General features: G+C 39.0%; 1 long non-coding RNA gene across 1 annotated transcript in view; it reads left to right on the top strand.

Annotated features, from left to right (window-relative positions):
* Nucleotides 1-1,280: 1,280 nt before the first annotated feature.
* LOC128105724 (uncharacterized) overlaps nt 1,281-20,766 on the top strand; it is a 36,522-nt gene continuing 17,036 nt past the window's right edge. Inside the window, exons 1-3 of the long non-coding RNA XR_008216465.1 lie at nt 1,281-2,502; nt 10,713-10,973; nt 11,424-11,503. This is a non-coding gene — a long non-coding RNA (uncharacterized LOC128105724). The remainder of the gene's footprint in view (nt 2,503-10,712; nt 10,974-11,423; nt 11,504-20,766) is intronic.

Genomic DNA, 20,766 nt, shown 5'->3' on the forward strand with positions numbered 1-20,766 from the left:
ACTTTGGGAAATAAAAATTTCCAGGACAATAAGCAAAAATAAAGAATCCCCTGAGGTTTTTCCAGCAGATTCTTTCATGTACTGTTTGTTCGCTTACCATTTGTTCAGAAGAATCTGAGTATAGCATTCTGGGAAAAAAATTGTGAAGGACTTAGTAGGAAAGTCAGACATTTTTAATCTTTGAGTTGTCACAATTTTGCCTTAGAAGGAATTTAGTATTTCTACCAAGCCCTGGAAGGAAGGCACCACAAGAACACATGTACAAAAGCCATGGAGTTGAGGGAGAGGAGGTTTAACCCAGGAGAATGATCCTAAGTTGCAACAGCCAGAGATTTGTTACTGAAGACCTTGCTTGAATTGCCAAGTTTATTGTTTTGACTCTATAAAATTGTGAGTCAAAGTATAGCACCTGGTTTTGGGTGGGTGCATTCTTCATGTTTTGTAATAAACATCGTACATTTCCAGGTTCCTCGTTGAATAGTCAGCTATGACTAACTGGACTTACTGAATATTCTATTTGAGAGAGGGGAAGTTGTCATGGTTTTTATACAAATACATGTTTTTTTGACATGCATTTCATCTTTGTATTATTTAAACGATGGCAATATTACTGATACCTCCATTTTTGAGGGTTGGAATAGAATGGTAGAAAAAGCCTGTATCACACTAAACACTGAGCTGGCTACCTTAATCTTGTCTAGCTACAGTTGCTTTAGGTTTACTTTTTGTTTGTTCATTTCAATCCTAACTGAAAAAAAATTACCTATTGGGATTAAAAAAATTATGTGCAATGCAATTTACATGTAATGATGCATATCTTGGTTATATTTTAAAATGACATTTGTCCCATTGTTGCTGGCTATACAGAATCTCAGACAAGTTAACTGGTGTTAATAATGAGGGCATTGAAATACAATAAAATGGGAGATCATAGGTGTTGTGTTCAAGTACATCCCTTTCTACTTCTGAATCCCAGGGTTTGAATAATGCTGTATTGCCCTGGGATACAGGAGCAAAATTTAAAGTTCTCTCTACTCTCTGCCCTGCAACTACTCAAGGTGATTGTAGAAGGAAAAGAAAGAAAATAAATAATTCATTAAGGTTTGAGTAAAGAGTGACTTAGCTGATACATTCTTCTCTACTAGTTCTACAAGTGGGAATACCTTACCTGACAGCAATAGAACTTTCTCCAAACCAAAACCAATATAAGAGGACACCCATAATGACTCACAGGTATACTAGGAGCAGAAGAGAATTGAGAGGGGGTGGGAACTGTAAACTTCAAAACCAAAGGTTGTTGTTGGTAACATGAAGATTGAGACTACCTCTCTCAATTCCACACCAGCATAATCCCTGTGTTTAATTTCAGATGTTGGCAGCAGAGTGGAATTTGAAGGATCATTATTCATAGATTAAACAACCACAGTCCTTCAGATAACAGTTGGATGGAATTGTGAAAACTCAACTAGTTACTTTTTATGCTACTGAGATCATTAGTTCGAAGTGGCACAAACTGTGATTTTCCACCAACTCTTTGATGTTTAAAGTGAACAGAAGGACTCAAGTCATCAGACTCTTCAATAGTGAAAAACAAGGAAATCAAAAACCAGAACTTTGGAGTAGGGGAAGAACAAAATTTTCTTTTGCATGTGTGTATATATGTTTCTATCTGTGTGTATATTTATGAGTATGTACAGTGTATATATTGTATATGCATATTCATATGTGGAAGTACAGGTGTGCACATGCCACACTGACATGTGGAGGTGGGAAGACACCACAGATGTCACTCTTCCCTCTCCACCTTGTTTGCCCTGGTTTTCTTGTTGTTGGTTACTGCATATGCCAGGCTAGCTGGCTGTTAAGCTTCTAGAGAGTCTCTGTCTTGGCTTCCTATTTCACTGTAAATGGCTGGGAATACAGACATATGGTGTTATACAGGTTTTATGTAAGTCCTAGAGATTGGAACACAAGTCTTCACGTTTGCATGGTAAATACCTTACTCATGAGCCGTCTCTTTATCCTAGAATAAATAGTTTTAAAGGGTCATCAATGAGTAAACAGAATGCTACCAAAACAAAGAGAGGAAGAACAATGATCCTTGGTATAAGTGACAGCTTCCCAAACTGTGAGTTATAAAATCTAAATGAAAAAAAATGTTCTTAATATTTATCATCCAAAATTACAATGAAAATTTGAGAAGATTCAATGAAAAATACCAGAAAAATTAAAATAGCAAGATAAGAACATAGAAGCTACTTTTTTAATTTGTTGATTAGGACCTCCAAATAAAGTCTAATGTGTATGTGAACAGGCATTCCAGGATGAAAGAACACAGGGGTTTCATGTTAAAGACTGCAAGAAGGTTCTGAAAACTGAAGACTTTCACTTATCTAGCACGATTGAACAATCACACTGGGGTGGATAAAAACGGAGTGCTGGGGAGAAGTATGCAGCGTTAAACCTCTGCAGTTCAACATTACACCCCAGAAGAGTAAAACCGTAAGTCAAAGCCTTAGGATGTGAGATTTCTAAGTTCACATTTTTATCTGGAAAGACTTTATCTCTCTCCAGTGTTAGATCTGTCCTTTCACAGCCCAACTGCTTGTGAAATTATAATGTAGTTTCATACTACTGAGATAGATGTGCTTTTTTTATTTTTAAATAAAGAATTAAATCTTGGCTTAATATTTGTGGGCACAGAGTACCTTCAACACATTTTATAGTTGATTGATATTTTGACTTTATAATCATAAATGATGAGAACATCACTTGGCATAAATATGTAGCATGAAATGACCATTTCAGACTGTTGGAAATTCTGTCCTAATGTAAAACAAAATTCAATAAATGATTTTTAAATGAATTTAAGACAGCATCTCAAACAGTAATTTTTGGCAGGATCTCACTATGCAGCCCTGACTGACATGGAATTCACTGATCAGGCTGGGCTAGAACTCACAGAGATTCATGTGCCTCTGCTTCACAAATGCTGGGATTAAAGGTGTGCACCCAATACCTGTAATCAGTAATTATTAAAATAAAAATTCCAACATAATACAATTCAGAGATCAACTAATTTGATATTTATGTGCTGAGGGATGATGGTAGAATAAATATTGTCTTTGTGTTTTTGTAATGAAATCATTATGTTGCTACAAGATCGGAACTTCACATGTGCAGTAAAAAAAATGTAATTTGTAACATACAATAGTCTTTAATGTGAACTAAGAAGCTTCAGAACTATTTTGTGGCACAGCAGAGTATACAGTGTAAAGTGTACTGCATGGCATAGTGCATGTGTAACCGAGGTTGCAGTGGACGTGTGTGACACAACACCGGTGAGCACTCTCAGAAATACCACCGATTCACTAGCTGTTTGATTTTTCAGACAAGCTTTGGTTTGGGGGCTTTGAGAAAACATACTGATGCCATTGTTTAGGATTCTTCTCTCCTTCCCTTGTGGGATGATGACACACAGCTGGAGAAACTGTGTGCGTGTGTGTGTGTGTGTTGTGTGTGCACATGCACACACATACACAAAAAGAAATACGTATGCTTGCATTCATCACACACACAATGAAAGAAAATAAATGTAAGCGGAGTCAACTGATTTACTTGTGGAGAAAATACGTATGTCTAGCAACAGCATTGCAGATAGGACCTTAAGTCCAAACTGATAAACTGTAAAATGTATAAAAGCATTGCAGAAAGAGAGAGAGAGTGTGTGTGCATCTATATGTGTAAAAGCTAGAATCCTAGTCCTCCGTTATCAGAAATCGATGGTGCTTAAAACTGATAAGTCACAGTAGAGGCGGGTGGTAGCAGATGCACTGGAGAGTTTGGAAATGTGCTTTCCCTTGCTCTGTAAGCTGAGAGTATAGGCAGAGAGACAAGGTTTTCTTCTTGCTTGTTTTCATACGGAGTCATTTTACAAATGTTTGACACTTTAAACTATGTGGTCATATCGCCCTGTTTTTTTTTTTTTTTAAGTTTGTTTTAAAAAATGTTTATCAGTACTGCTTGGCCACCCCTTTCTACTAGCCCCACCCCAGCTTTGTGATGCTACAGGGTTCTATACCCAAACTGCCCTGAAGTAATCCAGAGCAGGCTAAATCAGCGCTGCACATACTCGTGTTTCCTGGAAAGTTAAAAATGCATCTTCCTTGGGCTGCTGCCGTTTTCAATTCTGAGTACAAGGACGACATGTTATATAACTCAGGGTTTCAACAAACACCTGGAAATCAGGCAGTGTGTGTCGCTCAGATGAGACCAGACATGAAGAGATTGGTAGTGACAAGTGTTGTCTCTTCTCACTCTGACAGCAGGCAAGTGGCAAGCTGTATATACAAGGCCTGATACCACACTCTCAGGATCGGAGAAGAAAAGAAAGGAAGAAAGAAAAGCAAGTGAAAAATAATGCTTCAGCAAGAGCTATCTGGAAAACTAACGGCAAATTACACACAATTTAGCTTTACTCACAGCTTTCATAAAGACCCAAGAACTATGAACTGAGCAGTTGAGCCCCAATTAAGTCTCTTCTTGATCATCTGCAGGGCAAACCCAATTCTCAGACTGCTTTTTTAAAGGGCATCATATCAGCCTCGAATTCAACTGTTCTTTTTCCTGTCTTTTTTTAAAATTTTTCATTTTTTTCCTGAATAAAAGGGAGATTAATGTGAGCCATTAAGAATTAAAAAACAATCACACAATGAAAAGATAGTTCAGATGAATTTTAATTAGAGCCCAATGTAATGGGATTTGAACTCAGCACACCGGAAATACATAGCAAGAACTTTAGCCATTAAATTTCATGGCTGTTGATTAAACTCAATGGGAATTTAGAAAGATTATTTTGGCTTCCTGAAGATACCATGTTTTTTCCATTAATGTCAGAGAAATACATTGAGGGACTGAAATATTACTAATAAAAATAAATGTGAAGGTTGTAAATTTCAAACAATGGAAGCGCAGAGTTCATACCTGGATTTCTAAGTGAGTATGTGGCATTTCATTAAAATTAAAGCTCAAAACGCACTGTATTATGTGTGACCTCTTTAGAAAAGGAACCTAAATGTTTCTATGATTTGTCATCCTTTGGAATATAACAACAGTTAACTAGAGACCATGAAATGGCCTGTTGTAGGCTGAGAGACAATCGTGGAAGTATTCCAGCCCAGGAATCAGATGCGAGGCATCACACACTTTCCAGCATCCTTGGTCACTCCACTGCCTCCCCATGGTTTGCTTTTCGTCCATAAAATGGAGACAGTGGAATGTACCAATTTGAATCAGAGACAACGACTAAGCTAGTTAACTGAAATCAATGCATCCATCAAACTTTTCTCAAAATGGTGAGGGGTGTTAAAAGTGAGGCTGAATCCCTGAGAGGATTTGACTGTACTTTCTCCCCAGTAAGTGACTCCATGCTGAACCACTAGACCACATGGCCTTGAGAGATACCCCCATCTTTCATAAAAGCTCAGTCAGCCACTGGAGGGAGCCAGCAGGACTCTCACAGTGTAACTGAATATGATCAACCAGTAGGGAAAGATAATTTTAAAATGGCATGTAAAGATGACAGAACTTGAACAAAATCCCTTTTATTTATTTATGCCAAAATCTGTGTGAATGTAAAATGCCATCTCCATCATGCTTTATTTATGGTGTGGCTTTTCTTTCGGAAAAAAAAAAAAGAGGCGTGGGAAGTGGGGGGAGAAAGAAAGAAGAATTTTGACTAGAGGCTGTACTGGACCCAGGCTGGTTCACATGGCAAGAGTCCAGTGAATGGATGACTCCAAAGAGAGGGCAGGTCTCAGTGCTCACCTTGCCAACGGCACCCTCATGCCCTAACTCAGCTTGCCTGCCCAATGTGGACAGGTTTTAAAACCCTTTGCTTGCCACTTCCTGCAGCTAGAAATCAAGCTGGTGCCCTCTCCACAAAAAGAGGACTGTGCAATATGTAAAATTCCTAAAGACAATTTTTATTTATAGCTGTTGCAAACAATGTTTATACAAAGTTTATTAAATATGTCACCCGCATTGATTTATCCCAACCAGTCTCTTCAATCACTAATATTTATGTGATGGGTTCAGTTGCAACAATTATTTTATATGCTGTAGAGTGTGTTATAACTAGGGATTCACCCTGGCAATTATATCAAAGATAAAATGCTTCCTGAGGACCTCGGGGCAGGCCAGGAAGTATATTATTGGACACAAGGTGGTTTAAACTGAATACCACAACACTAAATTTAGAGCAAGGAATGTGGAGCATCTGATGCTTAAAAATTAAAACAGGCTTCTCGGGGTTTCAGGAGTCCCCTCATTTCTGGGAAGGCAGCGATCACTCTTGTGTTCATTTTCTTGCCCACATTGAAACCTGAGGTCTGGAAATGCCTCCATGTCATCCGTGAATTTCTGTAGGCTGTAGCTCTCAGCAGCATTTACCTGGTGCCCAAAGTGGGCAGAAGAGCTACTCTTGGCTCTTACAGACACTGACAAAGGGAACCAGACACGTGCTATTTGCAGCAAGGAATTGGCATCTGCCGAGTGGTGGAGCGGCAGAAGCATTATTAACAAAGAAACCAGGGTTCACTAAAAAGCCCAAGATAACCATTGAAACTGTAAGATGACAAACCCAACAGGAACAGGAAAAGAAGAAGAAGAAGAAGAAGAAGAAGAAGAAGAAGAAGAAGAAGAAGAAGAAGAAGAAGAAGAAGAAGAAGAAGAAGAAGAAGAAGAAGAAACTTACTGAAAACCCACAGCTGAATGCTACTTCTGTTTCCTACAAAAGCCTAAATAGCCCTTTGTTTGGCAAAATTAACTTGACAGCCCCACTGTGGTTCAGAGTGTAAGGCCTGGGGCAAGATCAGAAGGCCTGAGCTAAACAAAGAAGCAGTTACAACTCTGTGAAGGAATGGACTGTGCTGGAGTGATGAGGTCCCTAGAAGAAGAAGAGGGAGAAAGTTTGGGGCTTAGGAAGAGCAAAGAGCTGGCCCTGGAGGAGGGGGAGAGGGCCAGGAAGATGCCCTGTACTTGTAAAGTTTGTGACCTTTGAGAGTGTGCCAGCATTTATCCAAATTTAGACGGCCCTCCTGTCTTATAAAGTCAGCCTTTTGGTCTTATTTCCCAAGTCTTTTACAAATTGGGAGTCTAAACAGAAATAAACAGTTACAGGAAAATAAATCATTAGCATAAGCAAACTGAACAGGTACTGGAAATAATCTAAGTCTCACAGAAGAGAGTGAATACCTTCTATCACCACTGCTGTCACAAAAAAATTGCTCTCACCTCAAAGGGAATAAGAAACAATTCATTCTGAAGCCAAATCTGAGGGACCACGGCCCCAGGGAACACATATTCAGGTTATTACAAGTTCCATATTCCAACATGGAAGCAGTTTCATGGAGCTTTTATTGTAACAGAACAAAGGTCAAAACCAAGGCATTTTAGAAAACAAAGGTCTAAACCGAGAGGTGGGTTACAGCCATTCAGAGGAATCTCAGCTACAGGCCTCAGATCAGGCAATATTTAGCCATTTTATTTGTAGAGAATTGGGTTTTCAGTTGCTTTTTTTTGTGTGTTTATCAGGCTATAAGTCCTGGTACAGAGTTGGGCAATGAATAGCTCTTTAGGGGCTAAAGATAACCCCAAGAAACTGTAAACAGGCTCTGTATCTGCAACATTCCAACTTCTCCACAGTCACTGACGTTTTAGTCAGTTAGCCTTTGTAGACACAGCTTCTTTCCAGAAATTCTCACCCACATCAGCTAAGCTGCTGTGTGACATTGCTGCAGAATAAGTTCTTGTCCTACCTAAGTTGTCTTCTCCTCTGACCCTGTCTTCTTTTCTGTTTGTTTTGTTGGGGAAGCGTTTCTATTTCTGCCAATGGAGGTCTAGAGATTTTTTTTTTGCACACACCACACTAGGGCTCACTTCCAAGGCCCTCCCATCTTGCAGCTCCTTTTGTGTTGAGCAGTCGAGCCACGGACACTGAGCATCTTGTGTTGGTGAACAACGGCTGGTCTTAAAAGTGAATTGTTTCCAAATACAACACTGTGAAACTAACTGTTCTGTGGCTGCCTCTGTTTAGGAAAGCCATTGCCATGAGCTTCATGGATCTGTGAACCATTTAGTAAGTTCATCTAGCCCTAAGCTTAGAGTTGAGTGCAAGAACACAGGGATGCACTGTTTGTATTTCTATAAAGGGAACTGAAAAGCCAACAAAGAGAGATACTAATCTTTCCTGTTTACTTCATCATCTGATGGAAGGTTGGGCTTCTATTTGCCCATTGGTATTTGAATTTATCCCTTATATACTGAGAGAACAGAGTTCTCCATGAGAAGCTTTTCACAGAACCGAAACTGAAAAGTTCAAGGGTCCTATTGTGTCTACAAAAGGAAGATGCTTATGAACAAAAGTATCTTTTTATAGTATTCTTGTGTGAGTCTTGATTGGTAATCGTTAACAAAGACTGCCTATTTGGTGGAGCAGTGTACAATGGGACCAAATTTAGGATAATATTGCTCACAGATTCTCCAAATGTCTGTGTCCTATAAGTCTATGATGACAGGGAATTTAGGGCCCACTTTATACAGTGCCTCTAAATTTTAGGATACATTGAGTCAAAAGTCTGCACTGCTATCTAATTCCCATGAGTCCTTGGTATATGAAATCTGGATGGAATTTCCTTGGAATTATGTATCTTAAGCCATGATAGCATTCAATGACTTCCAGATGCCTTGATAATGATGGTCCACTACATCAGGACTCACCACAGATTCTCTGCCCTTCTGATTGCCACTGTTTTGTATGGAATTTATGACTAGTAAAAATATTAACCTGCCTGTCTGCAACAGCCTCTGTATGAGACCTTCACTTAGTGCCCAGAAGGAGTCATGTATTCTTTTTACTGACACAGAGAAGTGTGAGTGACATCTGCCAAGTGCCAGAAAAATCAAACCAGAGCTATATTCCTGACACGCACCTGATCTAAAGTGCAGACTGAAGATTCCATGCACTAGAGATTGCCTATGCTTCCCATGGACATAGTGACCAAGCAGAAGTGGTCACAGGGTGTCCAGACCTCACGGTGCCACACCGGGCAAGGCTCTTCTTGTCCAAGTGTCCTTTGGTCTTTCTGCTGCTGCCCTGTGTGTGATCTCAGATGCAGCACCCCAGACCGCCACAAAACTAATTGTTCATGTGATTTCCTTTCTGAGCCACTGCAGATGTCCCTTTCTGTAACAATTTAATTAACACTTTAAAATAATGATGCATTAATTAATGCCAAATTACAATGAAAATCCTGGAGAATTACACTTTATATCAACATTAATGCAAAATGAGTTCCTCCTGGATAATTTTTCTTACAACGAATACAAAAAGAGATAATACTAATTAGGCCATCAATTTAAATTTACCATCATTTCAATCCATGTCATTTATCTGTTCCCTTGCACAAAACAATTGTGGCCTACCATACGTTTGCATAGGCAACAGGGATATCTGCTTAACAATCAGACCTGGGCCGTCTTTGGGATATTGTGATACGAGTTTGAAGTTTGCATTTTGTTTCTAAGTTATTAAAAACAGTTCATGTGTGCATACACTCTGTGTGGGGGCGTTGAGAGAGAAAGAAAGAGAGAAAAAGTTGAGAGAGAAAGAAAGAGAGAAAAAGATTTAGTTAAATAAAATTCTCTGGTTTGAATAAAGTAAACCATTCAGTCCTGTAATGTGCACGGCACAGGCATCAGGTTCTGCATATTAGGTTGCATCTAATTTGGTTTATCTCTGCTCTCAGGGTCAGGACTCAGGAGTTGGAAGGTTTGTACCATCCATGGGGTTATTTCTTCCTGAGCAGACATAAATCACACCTTCTCATCTTGCCAAGTGACACAATTTGGACCTGTTGCAGGCCATTGTCACTGCTTCTATTAGAGGATGCAGCAAAGGAGACGGGCTCCAGAGGTTAATTTTACAATGTTTCCTGAAGAAAGAAGAGTAGATGGTGATCCCTCTCACGTACCTGTCTTCTTTCTGAAGTGGCCCTTCACATTTGCCTTTCAAATTGAAACATACACTCAGGATTCAGAACACTCTGGATCTGAAAAATTTCTGACTTCTAAGTCAAAACACCCTTGACTAAATGTTTACACTAAATCATAAGGTTGAATCATATTTCGACCTTGGATAGCCTTTGAACTCTGTGTTTGTGGCCATTATATTTCATTTATTCTCTAATAGTGGCTTTTTTTTTTTACAAGAAACTTCAAGATGATGAGATTTTTTTTTATCTTTTGTGTTTAATAATCCCGACATATATTTTGCCAAAGTGCCCTGAATTCATGCATTTAATGCAATGGATATTTACAGTACATAAATGGGAATGGAAATTTGTGACCAGACCAAGAATCTTCCAAAACAAGAATCTCCAGCTTCAGACAGGAGAGTGACAGCCGAGTCTAGTCATGCTCCATGTACCTCCAGGACATTTTAGTAGTTCTGTTTCTCCCCTTAGCCAGTAGAGCTATCCACATGTCCCCTTTAAAGATCTTTATTGTTTTGCTTCCCCATGTTTCGAATCTGCTATGGAAATTTCTGCTTGCCCAGGTGGTCTCAAAGTAAGTAGGCAATGAGCCTAAATGAAGTCTGGCAGAAAGAAATTAATTTTAAAAAATCAATAAACTCTGCCTTTGTTTTTATTCAGCTTTAGGGGAATACATATCAGTGACATTTACCTTGGACTATGTCTCCATGCCTGTAAAAACAAGAGGATGGCAGAGCAGATCAGGTGGCATAGGCCATCCATTCCACTTCCTTGGTCTGGTTGACGGCCAGGCAAGAGATGATAGAGACCATTGAAAATTTGACCTGGAAATACTGTCCAGCATCTTATAAGTATCCATCAGGACATCAGAATTGGACAACCCAGTGTATGCTCTCAGGATGCACCTGTGCACTTTGTTTGGTGAGCATCATTTTTACTTCAGATTTCTTGGGGCAGTAGCAGAGATGAAACAGCACATAGTCAGGACTCAACTCATTACCTCAAGTAATGTTTGATTAGAATTGTTTTTCTTTTAACACTAGATCTCCATCCTGTCCCTTACCATGAAATAACAAAAATGCTCTACAAGCTAAAGGGCAGTTGAAGGTGGGACTGTTAAATGGGCACATGAGCAGGTCACATGTGGAGAATGAATGATTTCAAGCCAGTTCTTCGATAGTCTCTCAATATGATTATTATAAAAGGAGCTGTTTAGTTTATTTCTCACAATGAATATAATTTAATCTTTTTAGTTTCAGGTTTATTTTGAAATGGCTGGCCAGTATTTCTCAAATACTGGAAATAGCAGCTGCCAATGAAAAATGTCCATCTTCTTTATTGACTAATATTCCTAAGTTTCTCTACCCACAGAGCCTGCAAGAACTATGGGTCCTGGTGATCAAATCTCAACCTTGGAACTCACAGGAATTCATACCCTAGCATTACTTTGGGTAAGCTTCCTGTCCTTCTCTATAACTTCAGCTGTCACATCTACAAAGTAGAGATGATAACACAAGTGGTGTTGAAAGCTGAATAAAAGTGCTTAAAAGTGTTTTACACACTATATCTGGGCTCTGTTGAGTATTTGTAAATTCATTTGTTGGTTCTGCCAATATAGATGGCCAGTCTCAAGGTCCTGGCAGGCTAAGATGACAGAGACAATCTCTAACCAGAAGAATGTCACAGGGTAGGGGATCCTTCAGGTATAAAAGTTGGCAATTAAAACATATTGTACTGAAATATATCTATGACCAAAATGCTGTACAGTGGAAATCACAAAATATAAGTGGAGAGTGACTGGGGATTCGGGGAAGCATCTATAATCTATATTAAAAGGAAACCCAGCAAAGAACAAACCCAAATCTATCATAAGCAACAAGAGCAGAGATAGGAAAGAGGTGGGTTCGTTGTATGAGAAATATTCCAGTATAGCTGGAGATGACACACCTGATTTCATAACAGTCTCTTTATGAAGACATCAAATTGAACAAACAAGATTAGGTATAAAAGATTGATCAATATATTTATTTCAATGTATAATTCTGGCCATTTGGCAAGCCCTAATGACTTACACATGCTGTTGCACAGGACTTATCCTAGAGAATCTGGCATGGATATGAATCAATATTGCATTTTCAGCTTCTGTAGTCCATCAAGATGGAAAATAAGAAGGACTACTACTGGACATTCTGTCCAACAACAGTCCCAGCAACAATAAGAGAAAAATGAGAAACAGGCTCCAGGGGAAAACAGTATCACAATACTGTGCGACACCAGTGTGGGAGCATGCAGGAGATCTGACTTTTGAGTCTGTGGCATTGGCTGGATACATACAAAAAAGCATGAGTGACATCACCAGAGGTACAGGGTGACTGAATATGGATGTGAAAACAGGAACTGCAGGTGACAGTTTTAATTTTTGTTTTGATCTTTCCTGCTACCATGTACAGACCATGAATGCCTGATGTTTAGCTGTTGGCACAGACTTTGGGTATCTGGATCTGAGATATAGATCAAGGTGAGATAGCAAAAGTTCCCAAGGGACAAAGAATTATGGGTGAACAGATTCCTGCACAGCCGCTATCTTCACTCAGTCATGTGCATTTCCATCTGAGCCCCACGCCTGGTGGACTCTTCCATTGGCTTTGCTACCAAGGGAAGACTTCCTGAGAGGACTTTCTTGGTGGCGTTGCAGTCAAATAGAGTGGGCGACAACAACTGGGTGGTTATTTGCAGCTATGCTCTAGGCTCATACTTCCCTTTCATAGACTTCCCTGGTCTATCTGAAGTAGGACTTTAGTACCTCGGTTCTTCCACTGCACACACAACAGCAGAGTGGTAGATAACCAGAAAAAGACATGGGATTGTGGTCTGTAAGGATGTGTCTAACTGTTGCATTCATCAGCTTCATGGAATACATGCATTACGCATATCTCTGTGAATGCATGCTTAGGACAGATGAGGAGTCTAAAGCAAGTGTGAGACAAGTCCATGTAATGAGGAAATAGTTGCAAGGGCGATGATATGGTAGAGTTCGATGGACACAGCCAAAGAAACAGTTAATGAACTAAAAGATCAGACTGAGAAACTCTCCCTGACGGTAGAAGGAAAGAATAAAGAGGTGGTACCCAAGAAAACAAAGTGGTATAGAAGACAGAACTGTCATTATCTGAAGTCCTAGGAGGAAGAGAAAAATATGATGAACTATTTAAAGAAATAATGGGGAGAAATGTCCCAGCTGTTTTGAAAAGTGAGAGACCCAAGAATGAGTAATTATAGAACACCAAACAAGAGAGGTAAAGAAAATTCACATGGGGAGTAAATAATTCAGACAAAAAGTAAATAAGAGCTGCTCCCTTGTCATCAGGATGAGAATGGGATAGACAGCAGGCCCCTTATAGCTGCTTTGGAAGCAAATAAAAAAAAGTAACATTTTTAAATAGTGAAAGAAAAAAATTGAAAAAAAAAGTAATTATGAAGATGTTTTCTGTGGCATTGCTTGTAATAGCAAACATTGCAAGTGACCTTCATGCCCATATCATGGCACATAGGTACTCAAAAATTCTCATGAAGAAATATCTAAGACAATACACAATGAATTTACAATAACAACACTGCCCTGAAAATAGCAGAGATTCTGCATAGAAGCAGGGTGGTCCCATTTTTATTTAAGTGGAAAGACTGGGAGAATATAAAGAAGTGTTCTAGCTTTTCTTTCATGAACTATGCGTAACATTTTGCATACTCTATTACCCACATCTTCTCTATTGCTTTCCCTGCTCTATTTGGGGGCAAACAATTATACTTAGTAAGTATAATTCTTCATTAATTCAAGGACAGCTACTAATTGGGAGTGATTTTAGACTCCAGGAAGCTCCTGCAGAGGTCTTGGTGAGGTGTCATAACTCTGCCTAATGCAATGGCAAGAGAATGGTTCCCGAAGGATGTATTGCATTGACGCTCAAGAAAAACTGCCAGGAACCGGTTAGCAATCAGGCAGGGGATATGCCAAGGATGTCTCTGAAGTTTCTAGCTTCTCTGCCCTATGAATTATCAATTCCTAAATTTAGTCTTGAAAGCATGGTTAGTTCTTCCCTTCTAGAGGGATGTTGTGATACAAAAGGCAGATATTTATACCATGCACCCAGCAGCTCCGGCTATGAAAGCACTTCTGAGCCGATTTGTAGATTTGTTCCTGTGCCCACATGGCGAGCCACAGATATTTTATTTTCAAGAAAAACATGTTCTACAAATTCTTTCCCCACCTGTGTCATTAAGCAAAAGCAACTCTGCTTTATTCTCCACTAACCTCTGCCTGAGATTTTTTGAATACAGGTTCAAAGGCACATTCCATGAATATAGCTTTTCCCATGTGTGTTGAAACCTGCTGGCAAAATATGTGTTATTTCATACTCCTATGGAAAAATGGGCCAAGGCTAGACAATTCACAATAGAAACATAGAAGCAATATCCCTACGAAAAAGTGCTCAACTCATAAAAAGTAAATCTAGTTCTAAAATGCCAAATACTCTTCTATAAAGATGGAGCATGGCCCTGTAAGAATGTTGGTGAGAAAAACATCTTCCTATGGGGCCAGTACACTTCCTGAAAACATCATCACCAAGTCTACAGAAATCAAAAACTATCCTTTTCTTCCAGCCCAGATTGGTAGAAATCTACAATAAAGCAATAACTAGGTTTGTAGTTAAGGATTAGTTGGTGTTTAAAGATAAACAATAGGAGAGTGACTAAGTAAACTGCATACCTACTAAAACGCATTTATAAAGCATTCAATGAGGCTGATGAGTTGGTTTAGCAGGTTAAAGTACTTGCTTCCAAGCCTGACCACCTGTGTTTGATCCTTGAAATCTATGGGATGGACACAGAGAATCAATTCCTGAAAGGAATTCTCTGACCTTCATGTGCATGCCATAGGGTGAACACATACATAGAGCTACACCATATTAATTAATGAATAATATAATTTAATTTTTTATTTTACATCCCAGTCACAGTGCAGTTTGCTCTCCCTCCTCTCCTCCCAGTTCGTTCCCCCACCCCACTCCTCTGTTTCCACCCCCAATCCACTCCTCCTCTATTTCTGTTTAGGAAAGTGAGGTCTCCCATGAGTATCAACAAATCATGGCATATCAAGTTGCAGCAAGACTAAGCTCCTCCTCATGTATTAAAGCTGGGCAAGGAGACTCAGTACAGGGAGGAGGTCAAAAAGCCAGTAAAAGAGTCAGAGACAGCCGCTGTTACCACTGTTAGGAGTCCTGCAAGAGGACTAAGCTACACAACTGTAACATTTATGCAGAGTGCCTAGGTCAGTCCCATGCAGGCTCCCTTGTTGTCAGTTCAGTCTCTGTGAGCTCCTAGTAGCCCAGGTTAAGTGATTCTGTGAGTTTTCTTGTGGTGTCCTTCACCCCTCTGGCTCCTACATCCTTTGTCCTCCTCTTCTGCTGGATTCCCCAAACTCTGCCTAACATTTGGATGTGGGTCTACATCTGTTTCTATCAGTTGCTGGATGATGCCTCTCTAATGACAGTTGGGCTAGGTACCAATCTATGAGTATAGCAGGATATCATTAAGCATCATTACACTGACTTTTTTTTTTGCCTCCTGTCATGTTTTGTTCTATTCTAGGTCTCTGGATCATCCAGCCTGAGGGTCCTGGTGCTCTAGGCAGTGTCAGGGCTTTTAGGCGAGACGAGTCATTGGTTGGCCACTCCCTCAATCTCTAGGTCACCCTTCCCCCAGCACATCCCATCAGAGCAGACTGTAGGTTGAAAGTTATGTGGCTGGATTTATTTCCCACTCCCTCCACTTGAAGTCTTGCTTGGTCACAGGAGATGGCCAGTTCAGGCCATGTATTACTAGGAGTCTTTGATAGGATCATCTTTGTGGATTCCTGGGACTTTCCTTTGTACCAAGTTTTTAACCTAACTGAGGAATGTCCCCCTTTCCAGTAGTCTCTTTCAGTACTCTCCCCTTCTACTTCCTCCCAACCTGATGGTCCATGTTCCCATCCCCACCCACCCACAGTCCACTCACAGAGTTTCTTCTATTTCCCCTTCCCAGGGAGATCTGGGAGTCCCTCCATTAATCCTCCTTGTTATCTAATCTCTCTGGGTCTATGGATTGCCGCACAGTTACCCTTATTTTACAACTAATATTCACTTATGAATGAATACACACCATGTTTGTCTTTCTGGGTCTGGGTTACCTTACTTGGGATGATTTTTCTAGTTCCATCCATTTGCCTTCAAATTCCCTGGTATCCATGTTTTTAATAGTTGAATAATACTCCATTGTGCAAATGTACCACATTTTCTTTATCCATTCCTCAGTTGAGGGACATGTAGCTTGTTTCCAGGTTCTGGCTATTATAAATAAAGCTGCTATGAACATAGTTGAGCAAATATCCCTGTGGTATGATTGAACACTCTTTGTATATATGCCCAAGAGTGGTATAGCTGGGTCTTGAGGTAGATTGATTCTCAATTTTCTCAGAAACTGCCACACTGATTTCCAACATGGCTGTACAATTTTGCATTCCCACCAACAGTGGAGGAATGTTTGCTTTGCTCTATGTCTTCTCCAGCATGAGCTCTCACTTGTTTTTTAATCTTATCCATCTGACAGATATACAATGGAATCTCAGAGTCATTTGATTTGCATTTTCATGATGGCTAAAGATGTTGGACATCTCCTTATATGTTTCTCAGTCATTTGAGATTCCTTGGTTGAGAATTATTTGTTTATATCTGTACCCCATTTTTAATTGGATTATTTGGTTTTTGATGTCTATCTAGTTTATAGAGTTTTCTTTTAATATATGTTTTGGAAATCATCTCTCTGTGGGATATGGGGTTGGTGAAGATCTTTTCCCATTCTGTAAGCAGCCATTTTGTCCTATTAGTGGTGTCCTTTCAAAAACTTTTCAGTTTCATGAGGTCCCATTTGTTAAGTGTTGATCTTAGTGTCTGTGCTATTGGTCTCCTGTTCAGGAAGTTGTCTCCTGTGCCAATTTGCTCAAGGCTGTTTCCCATTTTCTCTTCTTTCAGGTTCAGTGTATCTGGATTTATGTTGAGGTCTTTGACACACTTGGACTTGAGTCTTGTGCAGGGTGATAGATATGGATCTATTTGCATTCTTCTACATGCCAACGTACAGTTAGACCATCATCATTTGTTGAAGATACTTTCTTTTTTCCATTGTATAATTTTGGCTTCTTTGTCGAATATCAGTTGTCCATAGGTGTGTGGATTTACATCGGAGTGTTTGATTTGATTTCTTTGATCCACCTGTCTGTTTTCATGCCAATACCATGCTGTTTTTATTATTATAGTTCTGTGGTAGACCTTGAAATCACAGATGGTGATACCCCTGGAAGTTCTTTTATTGTTCAGGATTGTTTTTAGCTACTCTGGGTTTTTTGTTTTTCCATATGAAGTTGAGTATTGTCTTTTCAAGCTCTGAAAGAATTGTGTTGGGATTTTAATGAGGATTGCACTGAATCTTTAGATTGCTTTTGGTAAGTTGGGCATTTTTACTATATTAATCCTATTGATCCATGAGCATGGAAGATCTTTCTATCTTCTGCCATCTTCTCCAATTTCTTTCTTCAAAGACATAAAATTCTTATCATACAGGTCTTTCACTTGCTTGGTTAGAGTTACATCAAGATATTTTTATTCAGGAGGGAATACTGATTTTTTTTTAAAAATTAATCTTATATCTATCTGTTGCAGAATATTCCTTTACATTGTGTGAAGATGTGTCACTGTGATTGGTTTAAGAAAGAGCTGAGGCCGGGTGGTGGTGGCACATGCCTTTAATCCCAGCACTCGGGAGGCAGAGGCAGGCGGATCTTTGTGAGTTCGAGGCCATTCTGGTCTACAGAGTGAGATCCAGGAAAGGCGCAAAGCTACACCGAGAAACCCTGTCTCGAAAAACCAAAAAAAAAAAAAAAAAAAAAAAAAGAAAGAGCTGAATGGTCAATAGCTAGGCAGGAAGAGGTTAGTCAGGATTTCTGGGGTCAGAGAATGTTCTGGGAAGAAAAAAAGGCAGAGTTGCCAGCCAAATGCAGAGGAGCCAAATGCCAGCAAGATATGCAGGAGGAGGGGTAAAAGCCATGCATGAGTCATGTGACAGCACATAGATGAATAGAATGGGTTAATTTAAGTTAGAAGTTAGAAGTTAGAAACAAGCCTAAGCTAAAGCTAAGTTTTTATAATTAATAAGAAGTCTCATGTGGTTATTTGGGATCTGGCAGGTGCGACAGAGAAAGACTGGTTACATCTATCCATTTGACTAAAGGTGTTTATCAGCTGTAGATGTACTATAATATCTGTGAATAATGATACTTTGACTTCTTCCTTTTAGATTTGTATCCCCTTGATCTCCTTTAGTTCTCTTATTGCTTTAGCTAAAACTTCAAGCACTAATGAATAAGTATCAAGAGAGTGGACAGCCTTGTCTTGTTCCTGGTTTTAGTGGAATTGCTTTGAGTTTCTCTCCATTTAGCTTGATGTTGACAATGGGCTTGCTCTATATTGGTTTTATCATGTTTAGGTATGTCCTTTATATCCCTGATATCTTCAAGACTTTTATCAGTCTTGATAAAAGGGGTGCTGGATTTTATCAAAGGATTTTTCAGCATCTAATGAGATGATCATGTGTTTTTATTTTTTAAATAGCACAGTTTTTTAAAATTCATTTTATTATTAGTTATATTTTTGTGTCTGGGTGTGTATATGTGTACCTAGGTGCAGGTACCCCAGAGACTATAAAAAGACATTGGATCCCCTGGAGCTGGAGTTTGAGGTGGCTGTGAGCCACTGCAGCTCAGTCCCCTCAAGAACAGTATGTGCACTTAACTGAGCTATCTCTCATTTAGAAAGAGGACCAAGAATAAACACCTGAACTGTGAACAATGATTGTCTCTGTATGATGCTTATTACTGTTTTTGTTGTCATTCTGAAATTTTTCATATTCTCTGAAGTGAAATATGAACATTAAAGTACCTATTTTGTTTTAAAAACAATCAATATTCTTTCAGTGATATATTTGGCTTTCAGATTAACCTGATATTAAAACATAAAATATATGTTATACATATATATTAATATATGTATGGTACAGTGTATATATATATGTATACACACACTGTACCATACTACACAACTATGTAAAACGCATACACACAGGGAAAGAGCCAATGATAATTGGCCCATATATGAGAATCAATTCTGTAATTTAAAAACATTATCACACAGCTTAGACTTACCTGTTTATTTTACTACAAAGTTTCATAGAAATTATACATCACTTGATCAACGTTTATGAGGGAGCAGGAATCAGAGTTGAGAAAGGCTGAGAAGTATTAGTCAAACTCATTTCACTGGTGGGCTTGGTGAGCATTTTCTTTCACGGGGAGCCAACGAGAAGTCATTGTAGCTCTCAGACTCAATCAAAGAATTAGATAATTTGAGTGTCCATGTCAGTGTTTGACTGATGAGGTGATAGTGGAGGACCAGGACACTCAGATAGAAGTCTATTTTAATAATCTGGACAGGGAGTGGCCTACCCCTGAGTTGCTATGGGGCTGGAATGCAGAAGAGGTTCAGGGAGATATTTAGGAAGACTTGACAATGTAGAGTCAGATCAATTATGGTGAGAAGAAGGGCTTAATATATGTTAGTTTTCTGGATCGGGTAGCTGGAAAGGTGATATTAGTGCCGAAATTAGCTACCCAGTGTTTTCCCAGTCCCACCACACTGCACTTTTACTAAATGTCTTCATTGATGAATTGGTCTTTTTTCTCTTTCTGAGAACACAAGTTTGGATTAATACATCAGTTTCATGGAGTTTGGAGAAATTTAACAGAAGCCACAGACTCAAAAAATGTAGCTAGTTTTAGCCTGTATGTTCTGTGTCATTTTCATCATGTGTAAGCAAGAACAGAAGAAATAACTCCTAGGGTCATGGAAGGATTTTTAAGTTTTCTACTTTCTATCAGAGACTAATTCTAAATGATTTAGTGAAAAGTTGAAAGATATTTCTGGTCCAGTCACCAGCTTTAATTAGTTGTTTTTCAACCAATATATTTTCTTCCTTTCTTTGGGCTCCATATGTTCTCCACTGAGAAAGGAATTTATGCCTTCACCGAGACCTGCTAACCAGGCACAACCACAGAGTGTGCCTTTCCTTAGACATCGCATTCATATGAAAGGGAGCTTGGGAAAAAGAGACTTACAATGGCAGAGGATAGAAGAGTGAGTCCTTCTGTTAGTAAAATTCCCACAGTTTCTCCCACCTCAGCATTCAACCATTCTTAAAAGTATGAGACTCTAGCCTCTGCCTAGTGCTTCTGCTGAACTCTGACTAGTGTAGGAGTGATATTGTAAAAGTAACTATATAATATGTGTTATATAGTTATTTATATATTAATATGTTCATTTATTAATGTATATTTGGTTGCAATATTTCATAGTACCTTATAGTCAACTGTTTGCCTTATGAAGTCAGGCCTGATTATGTAGATTAGTTCTTTACTTATTATGATTTTAGTATTTTCTTCTCTTCCTTTGCTTTTAACATGAACTGATGCTCTTTTTTTAATCCTGCTTTGCTTTTTATGATTTTTTTTTCTGAATGTGTGGTGGTTTGGTTTATACCTTTATTTTAAAAGATCAATTTATTTAAGTTA

Source organism: Peromyscus californicus, unplaced genomic scaffold (genome assembly GCF_007827085.1).
Source record: "Peromyscus californicus insignis strain IS unplaced genomic scaffold, ASM782708v3 Scaffold_9__1_contigs__length_137607984, whole genome shotgun sequence".
NCBI lineage: Eukaryota > Metazoa > Chordata > Mammalia > Rodentia > Cricetidae > Peromyscus > Peromyscus californicus.